The sequence below is a fragment of the Tachyglossus aculeatus genome, chromosome X3 (assembly GCF_015852505.1).
Source record: "Tachyglossus aculeatus isolate mTacAcu1 chromosome X3, mTacAcu1.pri, whole genome shotgun sequence".
Lineage (NCBI taxonomy): Eukaryota > Metazoa > Chordata > Mammalia > Monotremata > Tachyglossidae > Tachyglossus > Tachyglossus aculeatus.
In genome coordinates, this window is record NC_052099.1 from 14,971,314 (window position 1) to 14,980,065 (window position 8,752).

Below are 8,752 nucleotides of genomic sequence, written 5' to 3' on the forward strand. Positions count from 1 at the left end.
CTGTGCAGGGAGATGCATCCAGGAGTCCCATGAGGGAACTCAGCTGTTCAGGTGAAGTGCGCACTGGATCAGGTTTGCCCAGGAGGCTTCCTAGAGTCAAGGCAATTCCTTCCTGATCACAAACCAAAGTCACATTCAAACGGCATAATAATCAATCAATCAATCAATCATATTTATTGAGCGCTTACTATGTGCAGAGCGCTGTACTAAGTGCTTGGGAAGTACAAATTGGCAACATATAGAGACAGTCCCTACCCAACATTGGGCTCACAGTCTAAAAGGGGGAGACAGAGAAAAAAAAACCAAACATACTAACAATATACAATAAATAGAATAGATATGTACAAGTAAAATAAATAAATAAATAGAGTAATAAATATGTACAAACATATATACATATATACAGGTGCTGTGGGGAAGGGAAGGCGGGAAGATGGGGGGGATGGAGAGGGGGACGAGGGGGAGAGGAAGGAAGGGGCTCAGTCTGGGAAGGCCTCCTGGAGGAGGTGAGCTCTCAGCAGGGCCTTGAAGGGAGGAAGAGAGCTAGCTTGGCGGAGGGGCAGAGGGAGGGCATTCCAGGCCCGGGGGATGACGTGGGCTGGGGGTCGATGGCGGGACAGGCGAGAACGAGGTACGGTGAGGAGATTAGCGGCGGAGGAGCGGAGGGTGCGGGCTGGGTTGTAGAAGGAGAGAAGGGAGGTGAGGTAGGAGGGGGCGAGGTGATGGACAGCCTTGAAGCCCAGGGTGAGGAGAAATCTCGTCCCATTAAAGGAGATGGAGTGGAAGGAATGATTAAGAACGGGTGGTGAATGTAAATCCCCTGTAACCAGCACTGTAGGGGCTGCGTTCTAGAAACAGTTTGAACTTTCCCACCTACCCCTACTATACTTATCCTTTCCTTTCCTCAGGTGCCAAGAGGAAAGGAAGGGAGCACTGAATAGGTTGCACCCGTATCAACTAGCAATTTGTAGGACTTTGCACATTTAAGTTCCAATTAGGTTCAATTGTTGGCCACGCCACATGAGGCTGACCATTGTTCTCTAACTTTACAGTCAAGGCTCTGAAACAGGAGTGCTCATCAGAAGTGAAAAACAATTCAAGCAGCTCTTCTACATCCACCCAAGTAGGATGATGGGTTCTAAAAATTCTCAGGACCCTTCAATACACTTCCTGAGGATTTTTTTGAAAGGGTGGAGTAATCTGCTGCCAGGTTATAAGGGTTTGGGGCTCGAAAGGGACATGAGCTCTTACTCCAGCTATTACGATATTCCTGCCCGCCCCTGGGATCTGCTGGTAGTTCTCACGAACAGGGGCTAGAAGTGGTACCGGAGGTAAATAAGCAGGGGGGATAGGAACTGGGGTACCTATCAGGTCCGCTGAGTGGGACTGCGGACTCGGAACTGAAGGCAACGCACAGCCTTTTCTGCCACAGGTGACAATGTTGCTACTTCAGTCTGAGAGGACTGATTCTTACTAACTTCAGCCCAACAATAAATACCAATAGCACATTCCATCGGACCGGGAACAAGATAAAACCTCCCGGAGTTTGCGAAGAGTTTGAGGATCAAAAGACCCTCCCTCGGGCCAGAAAGAATAACCCTGTTGGTCCCGGAACTTAGTTCAGGCCTTGTGACACCCTACAAGTTGTTTTTTAGACATTCCTTTAGTTACAGGCAAGTGACCCTCGTTCCATGATTGGAGAACTTTAGCCAGGCACCAACTAGTCTTAGAGAGACTCGCGCCCATGGTTCCAACAACCGGAACCCCCTTTCCGCTCAACCCAGAAAGAACCCCTAGGACGTCTCCTAGGCCCCCTCAGAATGTCTTCTGAGGTCAACAAACCACCTCCTAACCAAGGAGGAGAAACCACCCGCCCCTTCTAACCGAAGGGGGGAGAAACCATCCACCACCGTGTAAACGGAGGAGGAAGAAACCGCTAACCCGGAACTCCACCGGGCGCTCCAAATTAACAACCCAGAAGGAGAGAAGGGGAGAACCAGACCCTAAAAGCGGATCCTTACTTACAAAGTCTGATGCGTCATGAGAGTCGACCGTTCTCACCCATGGAGGTTGTTCCTATCCAGATCACAGCACGAGGGTCCCTTTGTGGTTGCCAAAGAAGTTACTGTTATTGACAAGTAGGGTGCAAAATAGGTTAACACGGTGTAAATCAGCCGCAGGGTTCTTGTACCCAGGGTGGTGATGCAGATAGGAAAAATGACTCGAAGACATGAGTTCAGATAGAGCAGCAAAGGGGGAAAGTGGCTACCTGCCCGTTCACCTCCCGGGAGAGGTACGAGTGACAAGCAGCCCCGATCCCAATATCACTGTGTCTTTTATTGAGTTACAGCAACATGGGAATGGGGCATTTGGAAATTTCAGGAATTTCAGGAATTGGGACCGGCAGGATGTTACAAATTATCTTTGTTCTCCGTTTCCAGGCCTTGCATAGGTAGGTAATAGGGATGTAAATTCTTGTGCCCTATGGCCTTGCATAGATAGGTAATAGGGATGTAAATTCTTGTTAATAAGGATGTAAATTATCTTCATCTTCGGATGGGTGTTACTTGTTGATGGCCTTGAAGGCATCTGTTACAGACTTGTTCTCTCAGCCTACAGAAATGGAGGGTTACTGTCAGCATACACAAAAATGGAGTCAGTCATGTCAAGTCCGCTGTGGACAACAGAACAAAGCTAATCTTCTGGCCAGCTACTGAGCCCATAAAAATGTGTAGATGAGCAAATATTTGGTGGTGAGAAAGAGTAAGAAAATAGCAAGATGTAGAGTCAATTAGAGGCATAGGGATGGCCAAGTTGCAGGCAGGGAGTGCAGAGAGGGTATGAGGAAGGGAAAGAAGTGTGAAGGAAGGATGGGAAACCCTGGAAAATTTTCAAAGAGCAAGGGGCTCAGGGTAAGGAGAGGTGGGGAGAAAGGTAGGGAGGGTTTAGGTCCATAGTCACAGGCATAGCCAATAAGAGGGGACATTATGCCTAAGGTGCTTTGTCAGGAAAGGAAGTTCATCAGGCTACTCTGGAACCCTTAAAGACTTTAACAAAATCACAAATCCATCCAGAATTCTTCCTGAGGGTCCTCGTGTCTCCTATCCTAAAACATCTTGATGATGATTATTATGGAGTATTTGTTAAGTGCTTTCTTTGTGCCAAGCACTGGGGTAGTTACAAGATAATCAAGTTGGATGCAGCCATGTCTGACATGGGGCTCACAGACTAAGTAGCAGGGAGTTGGATTTAATCCCCATTTTACAAACAAGGAAATGGACACAGAGAAGATAAGTGCCTTGGCCAAGGTCACACTGCAGACAAGTGTTAGAGCTGGGATTAGAACCCACATTCTCTGAATCTCGGGCCCATGCTCTTTCCACTAGGCCACATTATTTCTCTCTATCCCACCAAACCTCCCAGTGCTCTCCTCTCTGCCTCCTCCCTTTCAATCAATCAATAGGTGATATTTAATGAACCCTTAATCTTTGCGGAGCACGGTACTAAGTGCTTGGAAGAGTAGGATATAACAATATAACAGACAGATTCCCTGCCCACAATGAGCTTACAGTCTACAGGGGGAGACAGACATGAATATGAATGAATGAATTATGGATAATTACATAAGTGCTGTGGGGCTGGGTTGGGGGATAAATAAAGGGGGTAAGTCAGGGTAATGCAGAAGGGAGTGGAAGAAAAGGAAATGAGGGCTTAGTCAGGGAAGCATTCTTGGAGAAGATGCACCTTCAATAAGGGTTTGAAAGTGGGGAGAGTGGAGAAGGGAGGGTGTTCCAGGCCAGAGGCAGAACATGGGCGAGGGGTTGGCAGGAAGAATGATGAGATCGAGGCTCAGTGAGAAGGTTAGCATTAAAGGAGTCAAGTGCACAGGCTGGGTTGTAGTAGGAGAGTAATGAGCTGAGGTAGGAGGGGGCAAGATGATTGAGTGCTTTAAAGCTGATGGTGAGAAGTTTCTGTTTGATGTGGAGGTGGATGGGTAACCATTGGAGGTTTTTGAGAAGTGGGGAAGCATGGACCAAATGTTTTTATAGAAAAATGATCCATGCAGCAAAGTGAAGTATGGACTGGAGTGGGGAGAGACAGAAAGCTGGGAGGTCAGAAAGGATGCTGATGCAGTAATACAGGTGGGATAGGGTGAGTGATTATTAATGTGGTAGCAGTCTGGTTAGAGAGGAAAGGGCACATGTTCCTTTCATCTCTTTCCTACCATTCCTCTCCAAACTCCTTGACCAAGCTGTCTATGCCTGCTGTCTCAAGTTCCTCCCTTCCAATTCTCTCCTTGACTCCCTCCAATCACTTCCAAGAGGACTTTCCTGACAAGGCCCTCATTTCCCCTATTCACCCTCCTTTCTGTGTCCTATGCATTGGATCTGTACCTCTTAGGCCCTTGATATTCACCCCACCCTCAAACCTGTGTACATATCCTTATACTATCCCATTGTCCCAAACTGTAATGTATCTTAATGTTTGCCTCCCCTTCTGAACTGTGAACTCCTTGAGGGCAGGGATCAAAGCTCTATTGTATTGTAATGAGAAGCAGCTGACTCAGTGGAAAGAGCCTGGGCTTTGGAGTCAATCATGGGTTCAAATCCCCACTCTGCCAATTGTCAGTTGTGTGACTTTGGGCAAGTCACTTAACTTCTCTGTGCCTCAGTTACCTCATCTGGAAAATGGGGATTAAGACTGTGGGACAACCTGATCACCTTGTTACCTCCCCAGCACTTAGGACAGTGTTTGGCACATAGTAAGCGCTTAACAAATGCCATCATTATTATTATAATGATTATTATAATAATGATAGTATTTGTTAAGCACTTACTATGTGCCAACCACTGTTCTAAGCATGCGGGGCTCACAGTTTTAATCCCCATTTTCCAGATGAGGTAACTGAGGCACAGAGAAGTTAAGTGACTTGCCCAAGGTCACAAAGCAGACAAGTGGTGGAGCCAGGATTAGAACCCACATCCTCCAACTCCCAAGCCCATGCTCTTTCCACTAAGCTACGCTGCTTCCCTACTGTTCCAAGCACTGAGTATGGTGTTCTGCACACAGTGAATACTCAGTGAAAACCACTGATTAATTGATTAGGGGCATATTAAAGGCTAGACGGAGTCTTTGCCCTTAAAATGATCATAATACGGTTTCATAATGGATCTGGCTATATGTGCTGAAACTCCCAAACTTTCCAGACTAGGCCCACTCTTGCATTGCCCTGACTTCCTCCCTTTGTTCTTCTTCACCCCCTCCCCCAGTCCCTGCAGCACTGATGTACATATCTGTAACATTCATTTATATTGATGTCTGTCTCCGCCCCTGCCTCCAGACTGTAAACTCATTGTGGGCAGGGAATGTGTCTGCTTATTGCTGAAGTGTACTTTCCCAAGCACTTGGTACAGTGTTCTGCACACAGTAAGCACTCAATAAATATGATCAAATGAATGAATGAATGTGTGGAGAGTACAAGTATTTCCTCGCCAGTTTGAAGGCTGAGTGGTATAGATCACTGAATGGAAGTCTGCAGCTACTATAGAACTAGACACCCGCAGGACACTCAAATCTATCATCATCCTTCATATTGGAATAATAATAATAATGATGGCATTTTTAAAGCACTTAATGTGTGCCAAGCACTGTTCTAAGCGCTTGGCAGTGTGCTGCTGATGGTGATCATTATCCATGAATAGGATGGGCTAGAAAGACTGATCACACCTGCTAAGCACAGATGACATGGAATTCTCTGTCATAAAAAATCAAGATGCTCAACACCAACTGGGGAAGATGCATTCTTACTGCTTCAGGGTATTGTTAAACCTCTTTTGAGGTTTGCTATTCAAGCGGCCTGTTCAAGCTTATTTTTCCATAATTCCTGTAAAGTCTTTCAGAAACATTTTTATTCACTGCAGAGTATGTTGAAAATTAAGGTCTGTCTTCTCTAACTGGGTTTTCAATGATTAATGTACTAACTCCGCAGATCTTAGGCTAAAACATGCAAACTACAGGTTTCTGTATACACTGCTTTTATCTGTTGAAACTGGCCACGTTGACTAGGAAGAATTTGATGGAAGTACTTCGGTACCTTCACTTAAACAATGTTCTTTAGCATATACTTTGATTTGTATTTTCATTCTCAAAGTGCTTTCACTTTATCTGTTTCCTTTTTGTCCTCAGAACATCTCTGGAATTTCTTCCATTCAAGGCACTACCTTAAACCTATCAGGACTGAAAAAGAGTAGTGGAAGATTTCTTGTGCCAGCACTATTTTTGCCAGAAGATAATCCATAATCCCATTTTAATCTCAGTAAACTATATTAAACAAAAGTGGAAGCTCTGAATCTTGCAACAGATTAGGCCTGACCTGGCAGAAATCAGATTGACAAAGTAATCAGGTATACTTAAATTGCTGCTAGGCAGTGGTTTTTTTGTGTTTGTTTTTTAAACTGTAGATTGTTAAGAAGAATAAAAAGATTTTACTGAGAAGCTCAAGTGACTGGGCATAAAAGCTATGTGAAAAAAAGATCCCAAGGAGATGTTTGAGAAACAGAATAATCTATTTAGCTGAGTCGCAGGCATACAGTTTAATTGAAAGGGACACTCTTTGGGCTGCCAATCTGAGATCAGAGGAGGGCTGATTTTCTATGCCTTTCTACCGAAATGTACCAACAGAAAAGCCAAGAAAAAGAGATTCTCACAGAGACCCAGAGATGCTTCTGAGAGAGCAGAAACCCAGGGAACCATTTAGAGATGAATCTAGGCACTCAGAGTTAAAACCAGAAACTCAAGATGCATTTTTTATGGTATTTGTTAAGCACTTACTATGTTCCAGGCATTGTACTAAGCACTGGAGTAGATACAAGTTACTCAGGTTGGGCATAGTCCATGTCCCACATGGGGCTCCTAGTTTTAATCCTCATTTTACAGATAAGGTAACTGAGGCAAAGAGAAGTTACTTACCCAAGGTCGATAATAATAATAATAATGATAATAACAATGGCTCCTACTATATCCTAATCCTCCTCGACCTCTCAGCTGCCTTCCACACTGTGGATCACCCCCTTCTCCTCAACGCGCTATCCAACCTTGGCTTCACAGACTCTGTCATCTCCTGGTTCTCTTATCTCTCTGGCCATTCATTCTCAATCTCCTTTGCAGGCTCCTCCTCCGCATCCCATCCCCTTACTGTAGGGGTTCCTCAAGGGAAAGTTCTTGGTCCCCTCTGTTCTCTAGCTATACTCCCTCCCTTGGTGAACTCATTCGCTCCCACGGCTTCAACTATCATCTTTACGCTGATGACACCCAAATCTACATCTCCACTGGTATCACCTCCACAACATCACCAAGATCTGCCCTTTCCTCTCCATCCAAACCACTACCTTGCTGGTTCAATCTCTCATCCTGTTCTGACTGGATTACTGCATCAGCCTCCTCTCTGATCTCCCATTCTCCTGTCTCTTCCCACTTCAGTCTATACTTCACTCTGCTGCCCGGATTATCTTTGTACAGAAACGCTCTGGGAATGTTACTCCCCTCCTCTAAAATCTCCAGGCTGCCTAACCTACAAATCAAGCAAAAACTCCTCACTTTTGGCTTCAAGGCACTCCATCACCTTGCCCCCTCCTACCCTCCTCCTTCTACAGCACAGCCCGCACCCTCCGCTCCTCTGCTGCTAACCTCTTCACTGTGTCTCATTCTCGCCTGTCCCACCATCGACCCCTGGCCCACGTCCTTTCCCTAGCCTGGAATGCCCTCCCTCCACAAATCCACCAAGCTAGCTCTCTTCCTCCCTTTAAAGCCCTACTGAGAGCTCACCTCCTCCAGGAGGCCTTCCCAAACTGATCCCTCTTTTTCCTCTCCTCCTCCCCATCACCCCCCTGCCCTACCTCCTTACCCTCCCCACAGCACTTGTATATATTTGTACAGATTTATTACTCTATTTATTTTGCTTGTACATATTTACTATTTTATTTATTTTGTTAATGATGTGCATATAGCTTTAATTCTATTTGTTCTGACAATTTTGACACCTGTCTACATGTTTTGTTTTGTTGTCTGTCTCTCCCTTCTAGACTGTGAGCCCGTAGTTGGTTAGGGACCGTCTCTATATGTTGCCAACTTGTACTTCTCAAGTGCTTAGTACAGTGCTCTGCACACAGTAAGTGCTCAATAAATACTATTGAATGAATTAATGAATGAATAATTGTGGTGCTTGTTAAATCCCTCTTAGGATCACACCTGGTGAGTTTCCAATACTCTACCAGCTTCGGCTATGGGAGGGAGAGTCAAGCAGAGGCATACCCATTCCATTTCTAGCTTGGGCAGTGGCTGGTGAGTGGAAGGCAATCTGCTACAAGTCAAAACTCACCTGCGCTGGGCAGCAGTGCCATGGCAGAGAGTCAAGGGCAGATCCTCACGTTTACTGTGCGGAAGGAGGTGATGGTAAACTGCTTCTGTATTTTTACCAAGGAAACTCTATAGATACACTACCAGAACGATAGTAGATGGAGGTGGGGCGATCTGGGAGAGAGGTGTCCATGGAGCCACTGTGGGTCAGACATGACTCAACAGCATAAAACAAGACAAGACTACATGCCAGGCACTGCACTAAGCACTGGGGCTGATGCAAGTAAATCGGTTTGGACGTAGTCACTGTCCCACATGGGGCTCACAGTCTTAATCTCCATTTTACAGATGAGATAACTGAGGCACAGCAAAGCAAAGGGACTTTCCCAAGGCCACA

General features: G+C 45.6%; 1 non-coding gene across 1 annotated transcript; it reads left to right on the plus strand.

Annotated features, from left to right (window-relative positions):
• Positions 1-8,229: 8,229 nt before the first annotated feature.
• On the plus strand, positions 8,230-8,367 carry LOC119949017. The gene has a single exon (XR_005457115.1). It is a non-coding gene; the product is annotated as a small nucleolar RNA SNORA7 (small nucleolar RNA).
• The last annotated feature ends 385 nt before the right edge of the window (positions 8,368-8,752 follow it).